Consider the following 22,552-nt stretch of genomic DNA (forward strand, 5'->3'; position numbering starts at 1 on the left):
CAGGAGGAGTGATACAGCTGCGGGACGAGTGGGGACTGGTCGTTGCAGGAGGGCAGGTGTAGTAATAGGGAGTGAGAGTGGGGGGGGAAATGTTGAGGGGGGAGTGGGGTCCAGGAGTGGAGGGGGAGCTAAGGGTGGGGAGTGAACTGTTGAGGGAGGAGTGGAATCTTGGAGTAGCGAGGGTGCAGGGGGTGGGGGAGGCGATGTTGAGGGTGGGGTGTAGGTCTGGACAGGATTGAGTGCCGAGAATAGGGGGGGCGCAGTTGGGGGAGGGGTGAAGGCTAGGCGTGGCGGGAGTGCAGGGATTGGGGGGGGAGATGTTGCGGAAGGAGTGTATGACAGGAGTCGTTTGAGTGGGGGAGGGGGGGAGATGTAGAGGGAGGGGTGTAGGTCTGGAGTGGGTTGAGCGCCGAGAATGGGGGGAGTGCTGTTTAGGGAGGAGTGAAGGCTAGGAGTGGTGGGAGAGCAGGGAGTGGGGGGGGATATATTGAGGGAGGAGTGTATGACAGGAGTTATATGAGTGCAGAGAGTAGGGGGGGAGATGTTGAGGGTGAGGTGGGGGCCAGGAGAGGGGGGCAGGGAGTGGGGGGGGAGAGGTCATGGCTAGAGGGGGAGCTAGGTGCGGCGGAAGTGTAGGTAGTGGTGGGGATGGAGAGATTTGGGGGGTATTTGGGATGGCATAGCGTCGGGTTGTGCGGGTCAGCGGCGGTGGGTCGTTCTGGGACGTTAGTTGGAGGTGAGGAGTTCTGGTTCAGTTGGATTGGGGTATGTGTGGAGGGCCGACGATTGGAGAGGTGCTCTTTGAAAGTGGGGAACAGGTTGTCAAGTAATTCCAGGTTCCTGTCTGTGGATTGCATTAGAATAGTCCCGTTGTTGTAAATAGTAATGGCGGTGCTGCCCGGGAAGAGTTTGGATGGTGCGATGGAAAGTGAGAGTCCATGGGCGGATTTCCTGGTGGTGGCGACGTTGAGTAAGGCAAGGAAAGCTTTTCTCCATTGAGCTCTGCGTGCGGTGTGGAAGATAATATCAGTGTTCAGGGATCCATTTACCGGAGAGAAGTAGGTATCGGCAAAGGGTGTTTCAGGGTGGGACCTCAGGAAGTTGTGTTTGAAGCGTTTAGCGGCTTTTTTTGTGAGTGTGGGTGGGTAGATTATTTTATATGTGTGCTTGCCGCAGTGATCCATGTTAGAAAGGCGTAGGGCGGGTGTGGGAGAGTGAGCAGAAGAGATGTGCCGGATCGCAGATAGATGCAGACAAAAATGTTATAAAGATCCGTAGGAAGTAAGGCGTAGGGTGGGTGTGGGAGAGTGAGCAGAAGAGATGTGCCGGATCGCAGATAGATGCAAGCGTATAATACTACCGAAATAGTGTAACACAATACATATGCCCACAGCAAGTTAGTGCGTCAAGTGACGCTAATGCGCAGCCAGAAATGAATGAATGAATGAATGTATCATTTGTATGTCGTTCCACGTTCGGATGCAGGACGCAACATGCCAGGATTCCAACAACGTTATTCAGTTGTCGGAGATCCTGGTGTGTGGCGTGCGCGTCCGGTCGTGGGTGCAGCATTTCATGGAAATAAATTCCTTTCTCATCATTTACTGTTCCTGGCATCCTCATTACAGTCTCCTAGTGTCCTACAACAGTGTACTCAGTAGATCATCTAGCTCTTTGAAGCATTGTTCCTGGATCAGGATGAGAATAGTTTTTTTTTAACTTTATTTATAGTTTCGGCAAAAAGCAAGGCAATTCAGGATTACAAATTCACTGTCGATGACGTTATATCAAATAGAATATTGAGCAGGAGCATAATATTTAGCTTTACAGAATACACTTGACATAAATGGCAGGAAATCAATTATGTAGATACGTGGTATAAAGAATACAAAGTCCCTAAGGTCCCTCCCCATCTGTATATCATGGCAACAGCAAGAGGTGGCGGAAGTCTAGTTCCCGGAATAGTTCATGCCCAAAAGTGCCATAGTGACAGTAAAACCACATCTTGCGAGGAGTGTGAGGAATGTGGAATACAAGTATTATGGGGAGAGGAGCCCCTCACCCCATGCCTTCCGGGACTAAGCCCTGCTCCAATTGAGAAATAGAGGCTTGACACATGGTTTCAACATATGATCTATAGGGACCCCAAATGTCTTTAGGCCGGGAAGAGCTTGGCATAATACCGGCGTATACCTCACAGTTGGCATTACAGTACGCCAGGCTGTGCAGCCAGCCCTAGGAGCAGATTTGCAGCGCCACAGTAGAGCAATTTCACTTTTGGCAAGGAGCAAACAGAGGGATGCAAAGCGTCTGACATTTTTGGGGAAGTTCACCGTGTAACTCAATAGTGCCACTTCCGGTATGGGGGTAAGGGTCAGCTTTGTCATGGCCCCTAGAAGGCTGTGGACTTCTACCCAGTATGTGTGGAGTTTTGGACATGTCCATGTGAGGTGTGCAAAATCGGCATGTGGGGCAGCGCATTTGCGACAAGTATGTGGCCCAGCCGGGTCTAGTCTGTGAGCTTTGGCTGGGGTAATGTAGATTCTGCGTAAGAACTTAAAATGAATCAGTTTGTGCCAGCTGTTGAGGGATACGTCCTTTGTTACTGCGCAGCATTTAGCCCACTGATCGTCCGTGATAGGGTGGCCTAAATCCACCTCCCAGTCCGAGCGAACCTTGTCATCATTACCAGGCCGTAGTGCTGCGCATGCCTTATATAGTTTGGAAATTAGATAAGCCCTGCTTGGGTTCTCAATTATCAGTGTGAGAGGTGTAAATGAGTCTGGTTCTATGGGGAAACTGGGCATCATGGCAGGCATTGCATAACGGATTCGACACAGCACAAAGCTGTCCATGAATGTGATGTCCTGGAAATGGGTATCTTCTGACGGGGAGAAGATATGTCCCTCTGGGTATAAGTCTCCCATTGTGGAAATATTACATTTGGTTAAGATTCATTGTACTAACTGTTCACCGGTGATTGGCAGCCAGCGATCGTTTGGGACGGGCAGGGCAGAGGATTATAGGATGGCGGCTATGGTGACCCATCTCAGCTTGTCCCAGGCCCAGCTGGTAGTGCAAACTCTCAGTATGTCATTGGGATCCCTGGGAAAGCCTTTAGGTAGAACGGTGGACAACCGCTCAGGAAGGACTAAATCTGCCTCTGGGAAGAGATATGGGATCCTGGCATCTGGATGAAACCATGCATAGGCATAGCAGCATTGGGCCACCAGGTAACTGGATGGGAATACTTTGCAATACTTATAGTTCCATTGGAAGCAACAGCATTTTAGAGAGCATTACATGATGCTCCTGTTAACAACTTTGAGTATTGCAAACATTTCTTGTTTGAACTTTCTAATTTGCACAACATAACAGAGGCATTAGTTTCACATTACATGACTCAAGATTAAGTCGTGACTCATCTGTGTCCTCAGGTATTGAAAGGCAGACACATCAATGGCAATCAGAACATTGGACAACCCTCAGTGTAAAATTCTGCAATGGTGGAGGAGGGTGTATTTAGTTGAAACCAGATTCCTTCCCCTCTTACTTTATTACTGCATTCATACACACTCATTTTTTTCATGTCTATCATCAGCGTACATCAATGCCAGATGTGCCATATCCCTTACTCAAGGCCCACCTACGGATGCCCCAACTTTCGTAATCATCCCAAAGACTTTATGATAAGAGTAAATACTAGGGGCCACAAGGGACAGCTAAATATTGTGTTTTGTTGAATTGGTAAATGAGTAGAAGTAGTATTATTGATTTGAACTTGCCGATACTTCAGCATATAATGGTTGAATCCTGTGTATGTAAGAGACCCCTAACCCATATTAAAATAAGACCTTAAATATAAAATCTCAATGTTTCGTTTTAAATGCTTTATGAGCGTTTAACTAGCCACTGCCTATGAAATGTCACTTCTTCTCATCTGTTCGAGGAAAAGAAAAGCTGACCTAATACTGCAGGTTGTGTCCCTACCATCTACGAAGCCGTTTTGGTCTTTTCCCACCAGCCTGCAGAGCACTTTTGTGTCTCTGTCAATATTTGCCAAAGTATATTATTATCTATATTTTTTCAGGTATTGGATGAGAAAAATCACAGGAGAGGGTATTGTGTCCTCTTTGTTAGCTCCACGATAGTGGCCTTCCTTGTGGATTCTGGTAGCAGTCACTTATTATAGGTTTCATTAAAAATCCCCAACAGCGGCAGCAACAAAAGATCATCACATGCTTTACAGAGGGCGACCTGAAGACCTGTCCTCCTTGAGCCTTCTCAGTATTTAGCAGACTAAGGCTCACTGTATTTCCTAATTTGTAATTTTCAGGTTTCACTGATCCTGTGAGCAGGATCCACTGGAATCGATGCTCTTTTCCATCTCCTACCACCCCCACCAATGACCTTACAGAGATCTGAAGACGAGTGGTAGAAGAAGGGAGAGGGGACTGGGATTTGAAAAACAGAACTGCACCAATTTTCAGTTGTGCCTCAGGTAGTCAATGAGGTCTGCAGAATGTGGTGAAACCCTACAAGAGAAAAGATGTCTCATGTGTATTGACATCCAGAGAACTAAACATAACTGCAATTGTGAGTAGATGTACGTGAGCACTATCTCTATATGACCAACTCTCTGTACCTTGAGATGTGACTGGGAATTCCTGAAAACAAAAATATTAAAAAGACTCAAACATACATGTGCATCAGTATTTATATATGTTTTGGATAACTACTTCAAGATTCATCACTACACACTCTTTGGTGAAGGATGAGTTTAGGTTTCTTCTTGACTACTGGAGAACTGCATTACTGTTTATAAACTGTTGCTCTATAATTTTGCCATTATTATAAATGTACCAAAACGCTAATACCTCATATGCATGACATTTATAAATACATATGTAATAGTCCACTACAAGACTTCTCCTTGTTTTTTCATAGAGTAAACTAGCAAATAGAACCCCAGTCTGAATAGTTCAGACAAATGTTCAAGAGAATAGCTAAAAATATGTGTTTTACCAATTGCATGATTTTACAATACCTCTCTGTAATCCAATCGTAACTTCAAAAAAATCCTCAGAAAAGCAAAAAGTCCATGTGAGGAAATTCGTAATCCATATGGTGAGGATCTGGATGCAGCAACAGTGCATGATTGTACAGTAAAGGATGCTGTGAGCCACAAGGAGAATTATACCCTATAATACAAGATAGCTGTCGTCTCTCTGGGACACTCAAAAGTTAATTTGACTCAGTACCAGTTCATCATGCATAAACTCCTTCAGTCCAAACAGCTGCAGCACTGCATGATGGCCACACGTTTTTCCTTCACTAAAAGGCATCCAGTGCAAGGCAGTTTCGAGTCCTGTCTTCATGTGCATGGTCCCAACAAAGCAGTAAGCAGAACATCCAGTCCCTCTTCTTGACAGTAATAGGCCTAGTCCTAGTGTAACAGAGTTGAATTTAGGTGAGTCCGCTTTGTTGAGAAGTGACACAACACTTTATGTTTCAGGTTGCTTATGACTTGTATATAAGATTTGAAAATAATCTGCAAATGTACTATTTATTTGTTTTTGATTAGGGCTCCTGGTTTTATGGTATTTATGTTTTTTTAACATTTCTGTCTGCATTTATCCATATTTCTTTTTTGGCCATTTTATTGGTATTTTTCCATATTTATTTTTTCTTTCACGAATAAATGTGGCTGTAAAATGGTATATTTCCGCGTTTATTTAACTTTTGGACGTGCACTCAAGCATGGATGCCTGTCACCTTTAGCAAACTAAGCAGCCACGTATAACAAAAGACTACACTCACAGGTACGTACGTATTAGCATCATTCTACAGATATATGTGAACATATGCCTGTTTTTAAGGAAGTATCATCCGGTATTTTAACCCTCCATGCTGTCTGTGTGCTCAGCTGTTGAGTAGGATTCATGAAAGAAAGCATAGAGAGTTTCTCACTGGAAGCAACATTTTCAGTATTTTCTGCTTTTAAAAATAAATACAGACAGGAAACACATAGTTTACTGTCTGTATATATCTGTAAAAAATCAGTTAAAATGGAAAACCGGAAGCCTTCTGTTTGATCAATAAACATATTATCTTCTTGCTCAGGGATGACTGTGATAGGTTTGTACCCTTTACTCTGTTCACTTAACCAAAACAAGTAAAATAAGAAACAAAAAACTAAGCTTACCGAAGACATGTATGCAAATACCAGGCAATTCTTGATTGATCTCATAATTTAATACAATTATTTTGTTTCGTATTTTATGTAGTCCTTATTGCTAGCTAAAAAATATTTTCTTGACACAGATTAGACCCGACAAGTAATATCATTCATTTACATACTTGAAATTCAAGTAAGCGTATGTTTCTCACCTGAAATGTGTTGCTTTTAACGTGGAAAGCTTTTTCTTCAAGATGTCTTATGCTGTCAGCAAATTATCCCTTCTTGATGCTGAAAACAATGCACCTCATTCACTACAATTGAAGCACTCCCTAGTGGATGGAATAATATGCAAATAAATAATAATACACCAATTAATGTGTACTTCCACCCACTCTCTCAGGACAACATTTAAAATACACGATGAACAACACTGAGAACCTTCTTTGGATCCAAAGAGGAAGGTAAAAAAACATCACTGAAGGCCCAGAACACATGAGGATGAAGGAAAGCTTCCTGTGTTTTTTTAGAGATGAATAAAAAAAACTCACCTTTGATGTCTTCCAGCTGGCTGCTTGTGCTGGAACCTCCTTCAATCCACACAAATAAAACAAAAAATGTCAGAGTCATCTTTGATACTGAGGTACTTTTTGTTTCTTAGGAAAACTCTGTGTTGGTACTTAACTCGTAAAGAATGAAATATGGGGGACAAACGTATACCTTAGGACCCTACTACCAGCAATATCGAACGCAGAGGCGCCAAATACTATAGTGACCTAGTTTTGAACCCTCTTTTTTCCACCAACCTAAAACTTATGCGCTTTTATCTCACTTCTGCAGGTTTTCAACTCTGGTTTATCCCATGTTCACTGTCTTCCTATCTTTATCTTCCTACTTATTTCTCCCTTTTTTGCAATTATCTTGCTCTAGGTAATAATAATAATAATAATATGATGATGATGACGGTGATGAAAAACAATGAGCGTCTGTGCCCACCACCTGCAACCATCCACACAAATTAAGAACTTCTTTGTGGTTAAAAACACTAATCGCTGTAGGAGAGTAGGGTCTGCTATCCTATGGTCACCCCAAATTTTTGCTTTTTGCTTCACTGGTTTATGACTTAATGTGGCTGTGGGCCTGCTAATCAGACCCACAGCCTGCTGTTCTCTCTCTAAATTGTAACCCATGTACTTTAGGTGCATAACGAAATTGGAACTGGTTCACCTTATTGGCCCCTGTAACAGTGTACCCAGGTACCCAGGGCATAGGTGCTTCCAAGGCCTACCAGGGGCTGCAGCATGTATTGTGCCACCCCTGGCCTGGCCTCCATATTTGACACAACTGGCTGATCACTCAGCTGGGGTAAGTCGGTGTAACCACCCCTTACTTAGGTGTAGTATGCCTATACCTAACCTAAAATGGACACATATGTTCCTATCAGTCACTCCTATGGAAGGCCTCATCAATCCTGGAGGCAGAGTGCTTGGAAATATGTGAGATGGTGCTCTGGCATGAGCTGAGCCTGTCTGCAGCTTTCGGAACCATGTCCTTTAGCTGTTTCATGATATTGCCATACCATATACTCTTAAGTGCATTATGAACCTCGCGGTTAAATGCTATCTTAGGTTTGGCTTTATCAAAACATGTCGAGTAAGGTGTCATACGAATTGGAATACTACCCCCTCGCCAGTTCTGGCGACGGGGGTAGCATTCCACCCTTCTAGAGGGGCACGACATGTACCTAGCCTGAACCCCGGTTAAAGTTAAACAGAGCCTCAGCATCACAAAATGGATGCTGCCACCACAGACACAAGTCTGACCTCCTGATGCTGGGAGTCCTTCCAGCGAGGGCAGCTTGGACAAAGGGTTTCCTGCCTGGGGAGGTGCTAGCACCACTCCAGACAGGATTTTGTGTATTGGGTAGGACAGGGCTGAATAGAATCAGACATGCCTGGGGCACACAAGGTGTCCCTGTGCATAGGCCAGTTCAAACCGGTGCTGGGGCTTTCCAGCCCCAGTCCTGGCGCGAAACTGGACAAAGGAAAGGGGGTGTAACCACCCCCCTTCCTGGTTCCACCCAGAGGAGGGACCTAGTAGGTGATCCGGCCCCCCAGATTCGAATAAGAGTGGGAGCTGTGTCCTGAGACTTCAGATCATCCTGAATCAACTTGAAATACAGAAGAAGACTGGACTTCGACATTCTGCTGCACAGAAGACGGAAGAGAATCTCCCTTGTGGCCAAGGAGTGACCACCCTGTGAACACAGGCACCAACCAGCAACTCGACGTCTGCTTTGCCGCCGCCTCCCGCCGGAGCCCGAGCCCAGAGCCTGACGAGACACAGACTCCCAGACTTCTCACCGCCCGATCCACAGTCCCTGCAAAGAAGGGACCCGTGGAGGCACCGAGAGACGTGGGACCGGACATCTTGGAAGACCCCCGAAACGCTAACTGCGCAGCATCAGAGGCACCCTCGACGCTGTGCTTTGGGGTTTGAGAAGCCCTAACCTCGAGCAGCCCTTGCATCAAAGATCAGCCCCCCAGCATCTCCACGATCTGCGTGGGGCCCTTTTGCATCGTGCCACTCGACGCGCCATCCTGGCCACTTGCCACGTGGCTAGCGGCCATCTTGGCGACGAAACCTACAACTTTCACTGCGGGTCTGGTTGCTCCAGACTTGCCCTTGCTCCTGTAAAAAGGAGTACCTGCTCTGACCTTGCTGGTCCGAGTAACAAGCCTTTCTTGATTCCTGCGTGGCTTGCATTAGCCAAGGCCTGTTTGCTTCTATCAAGTCGCCGACACCGCCAACAGCGAGAAGCCTGCGTGGGACAGCTCGTGACCGACTCCTGGACGTCTTTGACCCCTCGTGTCCACGTGGCTGCAGAGAGAAGCTACACCTTGACGCCTGTTTGCACCCAACATCGCCTGGTTCCACTCTGGTTCCACGGTAGTCACTGGCTAGTGACTTTGAACATTGTCCCCTCTGCTTTCAGGTCTTCACCTCTTCAGATCCACCCTTGGATCCACCGGAACTCTTCACATCTAGCCGCCTGCAGCATCTTCAGCTCCAAGCACCATCGACCTGCGTGACGAAACCCGACACTACTTCGACCCTTTGCACCCGCTTCCTGTGGGTGAGGTAACTCAGCTCCGCCGGTGTTCCCACACTGGTACACACCTCTAGTGTCTGTGTCTCAAGTTTCAGCTTTCTAGGTCACTCGGAAGGTTCCTTTCTAACTAACTTTGTACTTTTTACGCACCATTGACATTGCATTGGTAAAGCGTGCACTTTCCGCACGGCTCCCGAGTCCCGCGGGCCTTTCCCGACTTCTTCACTGCTAGTCCCGAACAGCTCCAGCGATTCCCCAGGCCCTAGGCCTCTTCACTTTCCCCATAGGGGTTCTTATACCACTATTTTAGTATACGGTTTAGGTGGCCCCTAGGGCTCATCCATATTGTGCAACTTTTATGTATTTAAACTGTGTTTTGTTTTAACGCATTTGCTTCTGTGCTCATAAAGAGTATCAGGGATAATTGTAGTAATAAATCCATATATATTTTCAATATATATCTGTGTGGTGTCCTTTCATTTGGTATTCAAGGGATTGTGTATGGTAAAACAGCTTGCTTCACATGCCTTTACAGAGTTTAGCCTAAGACTGCTTAGTCCATGCTACCCCTAGGATAGCTTGTCTATAAGGTTGACTTTACAACCTGCACCATAAGGGTTGCTTGGCATGGTACAAGGTGATCACTAGAACTAGTGAGCATCATATACCAGGCCAACTTCTCACATTGGTGAGCAGCGGATTGGGATTTGAGCTTGCTGTTGTTTTACCATTACAATCTTTGAAAATATCATTTGAAAGATCATACAGGTACCCGATAGGTACACTAAAACAAGACTAGATATACTTAAGTTCTACTGAACTTAGTTGTTGTAGAGGATAGGGAGTAGCACACCCTGACTACAACTACTAGATAGGTTTTGTAGGAAAACACCAGTGTAGGTAGATTGCAACACATCCACCACACTAGAGCAATGTCTGGAGCAGAGGGATCCACTGGACTCATCTCTGTTGAGAGTGACCCTCCAAGGGCACCATCCAAATTTGCTACCTTTCCATTTAAGGAACTGAGGCAACTGTGTTCCATGAGAGGAATCAAAACAGGTCCTTCGCCTACAGCAGGACACCTCAGAGAGCTTTTAGACCAGTCTGAAGCTCTAAGGGACTCCAAACCAGGCCCCTCAGGGACTGGAGATGGAGGATTCCCCACTGAAGATGATAACTCTGATGCCCCTGCCCCTGTAGTTCAGGTAGATGAGGAAAACCAGACCCCTGGGAATACTCAGCCTGAGGAAGAAGAAGAGGAGGAGGAGGAGGAAGAGAGTGAATCTGATGATGGGACTAGCCAGGTGTTAGTCAGCAGGCTTAACCAGGCTAACTTAAGCTTATTTGGGACTGAAGGTGGGTCCAACCCATTCAGACCCCCAAATGGACTTAACCAGGAGCATAGGAGGAGGAGGAATCACTCAGGTGAATCCAATACTTCCCATGTTTCTAGAGGTTCTCATGGCAACTCCAGAAGGGAGTTGACTAGCCCTCAGAGAAGGGAACATGAGGCCAAAATGAGAGAGGCTGAACTTAGGATCCAGAGACAAGAATTAGAAGTTGCCCTGGCCAAAGAGAAACTTGCTAGAGCAAGGCAGCCTAGAGAGAGTGGATCAGATTCCACTGGTGGCAGCACTATCCCTAAGGATAAAGACAGGTCCTATGACAATAGAAACCTGAGTAAGATTGTGCCCCCCTACAAAGCTGGGGATGATATCCACAAGTGGATGATTGCACTTGAGAGAGCTTGCAAAGTACAGCAGGTTCCTCAGGAGCAGTGGGCAGCAATCTTGTGGCTCTCCTTTGAAGGTAGAGGCCGAGACAGACTCCTCACAGTTAGTGATGGGGAGTCTAGAAACTACCTGGTCCTGAAGAGTGCTCTGATTGATGGGTTAGGCTTAACCACTGAACAGTACAGGTTAATGTTCAGAGATACCCAGAAGACACAGACTCAGAACTGGTCTGAATTTGTTGAATGTGCCACTAAGGCTCTGGAGGGCTGGTTGCTGGGAAGTAAAGTTACAGACTATGAAGGATTGTATAATTTGCTTATGAGAGAACAGATTTTAAATAACTGTCAGAACCAGCAGTTGCATCAACATTTGGTTGACTCAGATCTAACCTCTCCCCAAGAATTGGGAAAGAGGGCAGACAAATGGGTCAGAACCAGAGTTAAGCAAAAGAACCAGAACCAGAACCAGGGTGGTGACCAAAAGAAAACAGACCAGAAGGGTGGGGAGCAGAAAGCTAAAGACCAGAAGTCTTCAACAGGGCCCCAAACTAATACTGAGGGTGGGTCCCAACCTTCCAAGAAGAAGAAGAAAGAAGGTCAAAGAAAACCCTGGTGTAGCTTTTGCAAAAACACCACTCACTGGACAAGTGATTGTAAAAAGGGTGGAGCCACCAACACTGCAGCCCCTAAGGCACCTGCACCCACTAGTACAGCTAGCAGTGTTGGACCACAGACTAAGGGGGTAGTGGGTATCACCTTGGGAACTGATGGAGATTCTGACCTAGTCAGAGTCCCCACACAGGCTGTTCTGATCTGTGATGGGGAGATTGATTTCTCCCCTACTGTCAGTCTCAATAATTTGGGCAAGTACAGACAGACACCATTAATTAATGAAAAAGTGGCTCAAGCATACAGGGACACATGTGCCAGTGTCACTATGGTGACGCCTAGCTTTGTGGACCCTGGACAGTACATATCAGGTGATAATTACCTGGTGACCAATGCCAGCAATGTCACTACTACACATAGTGTGGCAATTGTTAACTTTTCCTGGGGAGGGGTAACTGGCCTAAAAAGAGTTGTGGTTAGTGCTGATCTCCCAGTAGAATGTTTGTTGGGCAATGACCTGGAGAGCTCTCTATGGTCAGAAGTTGAGTACAGGACTCATGCAGAGATGTTAGGGATATCATCACATGTCCTTGCTGTGACCAGGTCACAGGCCAAAAAGTGCCTCTCTGAACCTCAGGTCTTGGATCCTGGAACAATGGACCAAGTACCTTCCAAGACAAGGAACAGGAGGGCAAAGGATGTGCCTTCCCAAATGCCTACAAGTGAGGATCAGCCTTCACAGGAAGATGGTTCTGAGACCCCTGAAGGAACTGTCCCTATAGAACTTGAACCTGATCAGGTTGAGTTTCTGGGGACAGGGGGACCTTCTAGGGCAGACTTGGGGCAGGCTCAGTTATCCTGTCCTTCTCTTGAACCCCTCAGACAGCAGGCTGCTGCTGAGGCTGCTGGGAATGCTCAAGGTACCCATAAGGTTTATTGGGATGATGGGCTCCTTTATTCAGAGGGTAGAGACCCCAAGCCTGGTACAACCAGGAGGTTGGTCATACCTCTGCAATTTAGGGGCTTCCTTCTTACCTTGGCACACGATATTCCCTTAGCAGGGCACCTAGGCCAGAACAAAACATGGGACAGACTTGTCTGTCACTTTCACTGGCCTCACATGTCAGAAGATACCAAGGAGTTTTGTCGCTCCTGTGTAACCTGCCAAGCAAGTGGCAAAGCAGGTGGTACCACAAAGGCCCCCCTAATACCACTACCTGTGGTGGGGGTGCCCTTTGAGAGAGTGGGGATTGACATTGTTGGTCCAATGGATCCCCCTACAGCATCTGGGCACAGATTCATACTGGTGGTGGTGGACCATGCCACCAGGTACCCAGAGGCAATTCCTCTTAGGACCACAACAGCTCCTGTTGTGGCCAGGGCCTTACTTGGAGTTTTCTCCAGAGTGGGGTTTCCTAAGGAGGTAGTATCTGATAGAGGTGCAAACTTCATGTCAGGTTACTTGAGAGCTATGTGGAAGGAATGTGGTGTTAACTATAAGTTCACCACTCCCTATCATCCACAATGCAATGGGCTTGTTGAGAGGTTCAACAAGACCCTAAAGGGCATGATCAAAGGATTACCTGAGAAGCTCAGGCGAAGATGGGATATCCTTCTGCCCTGCCTTCTGTTTGCTTACAGAGAGGTCCCACAAAAAGGAGTTGGCTTCAGCCCCTTTACATTGTTGTTTGGACATCCTGTAAGAGGACCCCTATGTCTGGTGAGGGAAGGATGGGAGTTACCTCTCAAAAAGCCCAAGCAAGACATAGTGAACTATGTACTTGGTCTCCGCTCCAGGATGGCTGAGTATATGGAGAAGGCCTCCAAAAACCTTGAGGCTAGCCAGGCCTTACAGAAAGCCTGGCATGACCAAAAGGCTGTCCTGACTGAGTACCAGCCTGGACAGAAGGTATGGGTGTTGGAGCCAGTGGCCCCAGCAGCACTCCAAGACAGATGGTCTGGACCCCATATCATCATGGAGAAAAAAGGAGAGGTTACCTACTTGGTGGACCTTGGAACTCCCAGAAGCCCTTACAGGGTGCTCCATGTTAACAGGCTGAAAGCATATGTTGACAGGGCAGACATGGGCTTGCTCATGGCTACAGATGAGGGGCAGGAGGAAGAGAGTGACCCTCTCCCAGACCTGCTGACTCAGAACCCTGAGGATGGCTCAGTTGATGGTATGGCCTTAGATGGCAGCCTAACTGAACATCAGCAACATGACTGTAGACAGGTTTTGCAGTCATTTCGACATATGTTCTCCCTGACACCCAGTCAGACTAACTGGTGTACCCATGTGGTGGACACTGGTGATAGTCTTCCTGTAAAGAACAAAATTTACAGGCAGCCTGACCATGTCAGAGACTGTATCAAGGCTGAGGTACAAAAGATGCTGGAGTTAGGTGTCATTGAGCCTTCAGAGAGCCCCTGGGCTAGCCCAGTGGTTCTGGTCCCCAAACCTCACACCAAAGATGGGAAGAGAGAGATGAGGTTCTGTGTGGACTACAGAGGACTCAATGCTGTCACTAGGACAGATGCATACCCAATTCCAAGAGCAGATGAGCTCATAGACAAATTGGCTTCTGCCAAGTATTTGAGCACATTCGACTTGACAGCTGGCTACTGGCAAATCAGGTTAGCTGAGGAGTCTAAAGCCAAGACAGCATTTTCTACCCCCAGTGGGCATTACCAATTTGTGGTGATGCCCTTTGGTTTGAAAAATGCACCTGCCACTTTCCAAAGGTTGGTGAATCAAGTCCTTACTGGGCTGGATGACTTTTGTGCAGCATATCTGGATGATATTGCTGTCTTTAGCTCCACCTGGGAGGATCACCTGGTCCACCTGAAGGAAGTGCTAGAGGCTCTGCAAAAGGCAGGCCTCACTATCAAGGCAACCAAGTGCCAGATAGGGCAGAGTAAGGTTGTGTACTTGGGCCACCTTGTGGGTGGAGGCCAAGTTCAACCACTGGAGAGTAAGATTCAGACCATAAAGGACTGGACTCCTCCAACTACCCAGACTCAGGTCAGAGCTTTCTTGGGCCTGACTGGGTACTACAGGAAGTTTGTTAAGAACTATGGGTCCATTGTGACTCCTCTTAATGATCTGACATCCAAGAAGATGCCCAAAAAGGTTCAGTGGACAGAATACTGTCAAAAGGCATTTGATGACCTGAAGAAGGCCATGTGCTCTGCACCTATCCTGAAGAGTCCTGACTACTCAAGAGAGTTTATTGTCCAAACAGAGGCTTCTGAGTTGGGAGTGGGAGCTGTGCTTTCACAACTTAATGTAGATGGTCAAGACCAGCCCATTGCTTTCATTAGCAGAAGGCTGACCCCCAGAGAGAAACGTTGGTCAGCCATTGAGAGGGAGGCCTTTGCTGTAGTGTGGGCCCTGAAGAAGTTGAGACCATACTTGTTTGGCACTCACTTCAAGATTCAGACCGACCATAAGCCCCTCTTATGGCTTAATCAGATGAAGGGTGAAAACCCCAAACTGCTCAGGTGGTCCATTTCCCTACAGGGGATGGACTTTACAGTGGAGCACCGCCCAGGGACTGACCATGGTAATGCAGATGGTCTCTCCAGGTACTTCCACTTAGAACATGAAGACACAACTGGTCAAGGTTAGTCTAATGTCCCTGCGTTTGGGGGGGGGTTGTGTAGGAGAGTAGGGTCTGCTATCCTATGGTCACCCCAAATTTTTGCTTTTTGCTTCACTGGTTTATGACTTAATGTGGCTGTGGGCCTGCTAATCAGACCCACAGCCTGCTGTTCTCTCTCTAAATTGTAACCCATGTACTTTAGGTGCATAACGAAATTGGAACTGGTTCACCTTATTGGCCCCTGTAACAGTGTACCCAGGTACCCAGGGCATAGGTGCTTCCAAGGCCTACCAGGGGCTGCAGCATGTATTGTGCCACCCCTGGCCTGGCCAACATATTTGACACAACTGGCTGATTACTCAGCTGGGGTAAGTCGGTGTAACCATCCCTTACTTAGGTGTGGTATGCCTATACCTAACCTAAAATGGACACATATGTTCCTATCAGTCACTCCTATGGAAGGCCTCATCAATCCTGGAGGCAGAGTGCTTGGAAATATGTGAGATGGTGCTCTGGCATGAGCTGAGCCTGTCTGCAGCTTTCGGAACCATGTCCTTCAGCTGTTTCATGATATTGCCATACCATATACTCTTAAGTGCATTATGAACCTCGCGGTTAAATGCTATCTTAGGTTTGGCTTTATCAAAACATGTCGAGTAAGGTGTCATACGAATTGGAATACTACCCCCTCGCCAGTTCTGGCGACGGGGGTAGCATTCCACCCTTCTAGAGGGGCACAACATGTACCTAGCCTGAACCCCGGTTAAAGTTAAACAGAGCCTCAGCATCACAAAATGGATGCTGCCACCACAGACACAAGTCTGACCTCCTGCTGCTGGGAGTCCTTCCAGCGAGGGCAGCTTGGACAAAGGGTTTCCTGCCTGGGGAGGTGCTAGCACCACTCCAGACAGGATTTTGTGTATTGGGTAGGACAGGGCTGAATAGAATCAGACATGCCTGGGGCACACAAGGTGTCCCTGTGCATAGGCCAGTTCAAACCGGTGCTGGGGCTTTCCAGCCCCAGTCCTGGCGCGAAACTGGACAAAGGAAAGGGGGTGTAACCACCCCCCTTCCTGGTTCCACCCAGAGGAGGGACCTAGTAGGTGATCCGGCCCCCCAGATTCGAATAAGAGTGGGAGCTGTGTCCTGAGACTTCAGATCATCCTGAATCAACTTGAAATACAGAAGAAGACTGGACTTCGACATTCTGCTGCACAGAAGACGGAAGAGAATCTCCCTTGTGGCCAAGGAGTGACCACCCTGTGAACACAGGCACCAACCAGCAACTCGACGTCTGCTTTGCCGCCGCCTCCCGCCGGAGCCCGAGCCCAGAGCCTGACAAGACACAGACTCCCAGACTTCTCACCACCCGATCCACAGTCCCTGCAAAGAAGGGACCCATGGAGGCACCGAGAGACGTGGGACCGGACATCTTGGAAGACCCCCAAAACGCTGACTGCGCAGCATCAGAGGCACCCTCGACGCTGTGCTTTGGGGTTTGAGAAGCCCTAACCTCGAGCAGCCCTTGCACCAAAGATCAGCCCCCCAGCATCTCCACGATCTGCGTGGGGCCCTTTTGCATCGTGCCACTCGACGCGCCATCCCGGCCACTTGCCACATGGCTAGCGGCCATCTTGGCGATGAAACCTACAACTTTCACTGCGGGTCTGGTTGCTCCAGACTTGCCCTTGCTGCTGTAAAAAGGAGTACCTGCTCTGACCTTGCTGGTCCGAGTAACAAGCCTTTCTTGATTCCTGCGTGGCTTGCATTAGCCAAGGCCTGTTTGCTTCTATCAAGTCGCAGACACCGCCAACAGCGAGAAGCCTGCGTGGGACAACTCGTGACCGACTCCTGGACATCTTTGACCCCTCGTGTCCACGTGGCTGCAGAGAGAAGCTACACCTCGACGCCTGTTTGCACCCGACATCGCCTGGTTCCACTCTGGTTCCACGGTAGTCACTGGCTAGTGACTTTGAACGTTGTCCCCTCTGCTTTCAGGTCTTCACCTCTTCAGATCCACCCTTGGATCCACCGGAACTCTTCACATCGAGCCGCCTGCAGCATCTTCAGCTCCAAGCACCATCGACCTGCGTGACGAAACCCGACACTACTTCGACCCTATGCACCCGCTTCCTGTGGGTGAGGTAACTCAGCTCCGCCGGTGTTCCCACACTGGTACACACCTCTAGTGTCTGTGTCTCAAGTTTCAGCTTTCTAGGTCACTCGGAAGGTTCCTTTCTAACTAACTTTGTACTTTTTACGCACCATTGACATTGCATTGGTAAAGCGTGCACTTTCCGCACTGCTCCCGAGTCCCGCGGGCCTTTCCCGACTTCTTCACTGCTAGTCCCGAACAGCTCCAGCGATTCCCCAGGCCCCATGCCTCTTCACTTTCCCCATAGTGGTTCTTATACCACTATTTTAGTATATGGTTTAGGTGGCCCCTAGGGCTCATCCATATTGTGCAACTTTTATGTATTTAAACTGTGTTTTGTTTATCCATATATATTTTCAATATATATCTATGTGGTGTCCTTTCATTTGGTATTCAAGGGATTGTGTATGGTAAAACAGCTTGCTTCACATGCCTTTACAGAGTTTAGCCTAAGACTGCTTAGTCCATGCTACCCCTAGGATAGCTTGTCTATAAGGTTGACTTTACAACCTGCACCATAAGGGTTGCTTGGCATGGTACAAGGTGATCACTAGAACTAGTGAGCATCATATACCAGGCCAACTTCTCACAATCGCCAACTATCCAACCTGAGCCAAATGTGCCCACTCCTTCAGACAAATTAATTAACTGAGCTAATAGGAGCCATAGTCCTATCAAAACTGGACTATGCCAACATCTTCTATTCTGGCCTCCTAAAATACCATGCAGAAATTAAACAGATCCTAAATTAGGCAATTTGCTTGAATCTCAGAAAGCACATGCCCTCCTCTATGGGTTTCTGATTAGCAAAGGCTTAATTTTATGAGTGCTCTACAAAACTCCTTAAAGGCACACCCATTGTACTGAGGGCATCATACTGAAACGCAAACATATGTGAGGAATGCTAGCAAACTTCTCTGTCATTTGCCTGGCCTTCCACTCCATCATTTTTTGGTCCAGGTAGCAACCAGCCTTATATATATATATAAAATCTTTATTCGGCTTGTTCACAGTGGAAAAACCATAAAAGTACACAAAATAGCAAACACAGTAAAAATACACTTGTTACATATATTTCTGATAAAATTCATCTCATTGTTAAAAGCAGAAAAGTTGATCAAAAATGTGCAAAGTACCGCTTATTCTCACACTGACAAGATTTTTAAAGATTCATTCTGTGTTTCATGATACACTTTAAGAAACTACTAATAAAATAACAGACATTTGGTGTTTCCAACATTTGCAGTCTTAAAAGAGCAGGTCTGCATTGTCGCAATCCCCAAGATTTTAAAATCGGTAAAAGCCAGATCTTTCTGTGGGCTTGGTGGTATTTACAAAGCAAGATCACATGCAAATTTGACTGCAGTGATATACCGTCACACGGACAAGGCGGGAGTATGGCCTCCCAACAGTTTTGTGACGGAAAAGTGACCATCCTAAAGAATATATTTAGCCTAAATCTTGTAATGAGCATTCTCTCGTAAGTTGACATTTGAAGTTCTAAGTACGGATGAATGACAAAGGCTACTTGGATCATATTTGAATGGATCACTGCCGTTTTTGTCGAGTTGGAAGCGAGTCTTAACGACTCCAAATGGCATAATGCTTGTCGTTTAAGAACTTTTTTTGGGATGTCCGTTATAGATGTCGGGTCTGAATAGTAGTTCTCAAGGCCTAAATCAGTAAAAAAGTTCCTAACATATAGGAGCCACTTTATTTTTACAGAATTGTCCATATTCATTGAATCTGTGATGATGGCTTGAGTCAGAGCGTTTTTGGTTGATTTCCAAATGCGGCGCCACAGCATCAGAGGTTCGATTTTAATTAAATCCTCTAGATATGGTATGGCTAATTCTAGGTGCATTGCATAAATTGAGGTGCCTTTGGGGGTGGCTAACAAGAATCTTAAAAAGGTGTTTTCCGCCCTCTGAATAGGGCTCACATCAGTATACCCCCAGACTCCTGCACCATATGTTGCTATTGCCTGACATTTGGCGTGGTAAATCTTAAGGAGCTCTACTGGAGGCCTCTTGCCTAATTTCTGGGAGAAAGTTATTAATGCTGCAATTGATCTCCTAAATAAAAGTGCCCTTGTGCTCACTGCTTGCTTCCAGCCGAGTTGGTCATCTATCATAACCCCCAAGTAGGGATAGTGTGAGGTAGGTTCAAGTTTTTGCTTATTGAGGATTATTGGATAAGTTCTTTTTTTGTGTCTGCCAACAGTCATTACGAACGTTTTTTTTACGTTCACTTTTAGATCTAAGTTGCCCATAAAGGACGTGTATCTGTTCACTGCGTTCTGAAGCTCTTTGGGTGTTCGCGCTAAGATGACAGCGTCATCCGCGTAGAGCAGGGCTGGGATCAGGCGGCGATTTATGCGTGGGAGGTCCTGGGCCCCCCTCAACATCTCCTCCTCCAAGCCGTTGGTATAGAGTGAGAAGAGGAAGGGGGCCAGGACGCATCCCTGCCTGACCCCGCGCCCTACGCTAAACGGGGACGTCAGCTCACCATTGACGCCGAAGCGTACTCTGGCTGTGGCCCCAGTGTAAAGCTCTTTGAGAAAATCTAAAAGGGGTGGATCTACTCCCAATTCAGCCAAGACCCTCCACAGCTTTCTGTGCGAGACGCAGTCGAAAGCTGCGGAGAGGTCGACAAAGACCATATATATCTTAGTAGGGATGGCCTGTGTATATTTCCCCATTATTAGGGTAAGGTTAAGGACCTGCTCTAGGGTACCAAAACCTTCCCGGAAACCGAATTGGATATCCGAAATTATGCCCCGGTCCTCAGTCCACTGCTGGAGGCGCTCGAGAATCACTCTCCCCACCACTTTCCCGAGAGAATCCAGCAGTGAAATGGGCCGGTAGCATTTTGCATCTTGTCGGTCCCCCTTTTTAAAAATGGGGACCATTATTGATTTTGTCCAGGATGTTAGGATTCCCTCACTTGCTGCTGCTGTACATACTCTAGTTAAAATGGGGGCCTAGAGATCTTGATTACTTTTAAAAAGGTCCACCGGGACCCCATCGGGTCCTGGTGCCTTGCCTGTTTTACTACTCTGCAGAGCGTCTAAAAGGTCTGAGATATCAAAAGGGACCAGGATTGGGTAATTTACCTTGGGAAGGGGGGATTCTGTTGGATGGGTATTCTTAAAAATTTCCTCAAAGTGGGAGACCCAGGTGTTTTCGTCGATAGCGACTTCTATTTTTGGGGTCTCTCTGTCTGTGAGGTATCGGGTTCTAACCGTGCGCCAGAAAAGCTCACTGTTTTGTGAGACTGCACCATGGTGAAGATCATCCCATAGCTTTTGCTTTAGTTGTGCAGTTCGCAGCTTTCTTTCCCTTGTATATTGGCGCCTGAGCAAGTGGATCTGAACCGCATCACGTGGATTATTTTTGAGAGCGGTTTTCAGCTTTGATAGGGCCGCTGTGCAGTTATGATTAAACCACTTTGGTTTTGAGGGGCGGTTTATTTTAGGTTTTGTAGTAAGCAGATCTTTTATATCTTCTAATATTAGATTAAAATTTCTCAAGACTTCTTTGTGGCTAGTTGTGAGATCCAGGCATTTCATTATGTTTGAATAGGACTGCGTTACTAATTTTTTCATTATGTCAGATGGGTTAATTTTAGCCCATCTGATTGTTAGTCCATTACGTTTACCGACCTCTATCTTGTTCTGCCTGAGAGTGGTCGCCATCTCTGATTTACGTGAAAGGTTGGCAGGCATGGGCATGGTTAGTCTTAAAGCTGCGTGATCGCTAAGGGGGGTGACAATGACTTCAAAATCTTTAAATGTCGACATTAGGGTTTGGGAAAGAAATATGAAGTCTACTGTTGTCCTATGTCCTCTACCCACATAGGTCGGTATGAATTCGTTTGGATCTGCTTTTACATGATTTGCAATCTGGAGATCCAGATCTGATAGGGCGATGTTAATTAAATTTCCCAGTTTAGAGTGTGCGAGGTGTGCTAGTGGAACATTAAAGTCGTCCACGATTCCACAACACAGTAAATTGGGGGCTGTGCAAGGATGAAGATTGAAATCGCCTCCCCACATTAAATGGGTTGCTTTATTTGCAGGGCTCTGATGGAGTACTTGTTTTAGTTTATCGGTTATGGTAGTAAGAAGAATTATAAAATTTTCTTCCGATAGATTATTATATATGTTAGTCAGGATAATAGTGTCTTTGTTAGAAAAAGTGAGTGATAAGATTTGATGGTTAGTGTCCTGAGAAAGTGTGGCCACTTTATTAAGAGATAAGGAATTTGAGATATAGATGGCTAACCCACCTTTTGGTCTGCCCATTGTACTAGTTAGGGCTGGAACATTATAAGTTTTATAACCTTGTAGATGGAGTTCTTCTACGGACCATGTCTCCTGTAGACAAATTATTTGACATGGGGCTAAAAAGTTCTGCGCAGAGCCATCCTCGATTTTATTTCGGAGGCCCGCGATGTTCCAATAAGAAGCTATGAGAAATGAAGGGTCATCGATAAATTCTACTTCTGGAATTATTGTGTTATTGCTACTAGTAGGCGAGACGGTGAAATTGGGCTGCAAAGGGGGAGATAATTCGATATCAATGGGAGGAATTTCTATTAGTGGTCAGTCGACCATTTCAAGGCCGCTGAACCTATTGCTTAGTGGGATGTTTTGCCATGGGTCCCATCGTGTTTGATCTCTATGTGGGGGCCAATGTGTATAAGGTCTTCTGTCGTCCCACCTTCCTCCCTGGCGGCGCTGTCTCACTGGGTGCCAGGAGTAGTCTGGCTCGTATTGGTTATGGGGGCCATTATAAGTGGAATTTGGAAAGTCAACCTGCCTGGGAAATGGGACGGACCAAGGGGGTTCTTGCTCCTGTATATAGGTGTCTATTTGCCTGAAGGGATAGAAAAAGGGGAGGGACTTGATCTTGATTCCTCCATTTGGTGTGATGTCTTCCCAGGCACAGACATAATCCGCTGTTCGAGAGTCCTCGAAAGTGATTGTAATGCAGTCACCGGGAATGGTTTTTCGGGTATTGCCCACCCATGGTACCCTGGCTACGGATCTGATTCTACCGCGCCAGGAGGATGGAATTGGGCGGTTGGTCTGGAGCCAGTGCTGAACTTTATTTTTCAGGGACCAGACCGGTTCTGGGGTAAGATCTATTAGTTCTGG

This window comes from Lissotriton helveticus, chromosome 4_1, assembly GCF_964261635.1.
Source record: "Lissotriton helveticus chromosome 4_1, aLisHel1.1, whole genome shotgun sequence".
Taxonomy (NCBI): Eukaryota; Metazoa; Chordata; class Amphibia; order Caudata; family Salamandridae; genus Lissotriton; species Lissotriton helveticus.